The sequence below is a fragment of the Symphodus melops genome (assembly GCF_947650265.1).
Source record: "Symphodus melops genome assembly, chromosome: 1".
In the NCBI taxonomy this organism is placed as follows: domain Eukaryota; kingdom Metazoa; phylum Chordata; class Actinopteri; order Labriformes; family Labridae; genus Symphodus; species Symphodus melops.
Genome location: NC_136691.1, coordinates 51,283,759 through 51,285,567, shown reverse-complemented (window position 1 = coordinate 51,285,567; position 1,809 = coordinate 51,283,759).

The window sequence follows — 1,809 nt, the reverse complement described above, 5'->3', positions numbered from 1 at the left end:
TATTCACTCTAAGTTTGGACGTCAAAATGTATCATGTACATCTTTATGTTTAATGCCATTTTAGTCGACAAGTCCACAAACTGAGTTTTGAGAAACCCCCAAAGTTGGATCTACTCAAATCTGAGTGAGTCTCAAGTGAGCCGCCATCGTACCGTTCGTTTTTTTTTAAGGTAGTTTCAAGGTGAGATTGTTCAGTTCCCACAACAATGACCTCTCATCCTAAGGCTCACCTTACGTGAATGCGATTATTTCATTATTTAAGATTTTATTACATGCCTTTCCTTTCGAGGCAAGACAGTGGATAGAGTCAGAAATCAGGGAGAAAGAGGGGGGAGTGACATGCGCTTGAAAGGAGCGACAGCGAGCACACCTGTGCGTCTGGAGCGTGCAACAACCGTTAGGCCACCGTGGCCCCAGGGAAAAGGTTTTTTAATTAAGAGAAACACTGAAACAGTTGTTCCTCCATTACTTTCTTTGGACATTGACTTTGAATTCAGTGTGCAATCTTAAAGGGATATTGCAAAAAAAGATTACAAATAATCAGTGGATAAATAATGATTTGTCAGTAGTAAAATATAAATAGATAAAACCACACGTTAATAAACCAAACAACATAACAGCAGGTTATTTGACACTGCAAAGATGGAAAGCGTGACTTGTTTAAGGGTTGAAGCCTGAGGAGGCTGCAATGCAACTTTAAATACAGTTTGTAGTTTTTATTCCTCATTGAGTTTGTGTCTGCTGTTTGTAAATCCCGTCGTATGAATGCTTAATTAACGAATGGTCACTGCTAAGAAAGTTCATCAGGGATAGGTCCTCGCTTAAAGAACGGCATGAAGCCGGATCCTGTAGTCTCATTCACTTGTTCACAATGCTCTCGAAAGATAGCAATACCCTGAAAACTGGATCAACAATACATAACAAGATAACGAAAAGTTAAGTTCTATGTATAACCATCTGCAAACCCACCTGTCTGTACTTCTGTTTTTACAGCTAAGATCCACACTCGCATAAATAACACTTGTACAAGTTTTCATCCTGACATACGTTTTACTGATTTGCTTTCAAATGTAGTTTATGCTCACAAATCAAAGAAAAGAATACGTCCATCTATTATCAATACTGCTTTTCCCACTTCTGATCACAGAGGGCTAGAACCCAGCTGCGATTGGGTGAGAGGCGGCGTACAACCTGGACTGTTCTCCGCTCAATCACAGAGCTGACATACAGAGACACACTAACAGCCACACTCACGAGCAATGTTTCTGTCATATATTAACCTGACAACAAGCACGTCTTTGGAGTGTCGGAGGAAGCCAGAGTACCCACGCATGCACAGGGAGAACAGTGAGCCTCTTGCCTGACAGGGATTTGAACCAGGATCCTCCTCGCTGTGAGGTGACAGGCTAAGAAAAAAAAAACTCAGAACATAAATCTACCTGAAGGCCTAACTGAGAAGTTCCTTTCCTTTGTCAATATTTAATAAAAGGAACGTTTAGCAGCCACTTAAATCTCTGAATCAGTGAAATGTTTCCGTTTTTCTTTCAACTGATTTGTTCTGTTTCTTTGTCTTTTCACTGTAGTTCCTTTCAATGCAGGGTTACATAACTAAATTCACCTCGCACACATACGCTCATGCAAATTTGTAAGACATGTTGCTGCTCCAGGTCCATTCTTCATTTAAGAGTCTTTTTTTCCTTTAAATATAAAAACTCTGTAAGGCGAGGAATACCTTGCATGTACTGTATGTTGAATTGAAAGCATTTGCAATACATTTTCCAGTCCGAGATAAAATCCACAAAGAGGAAA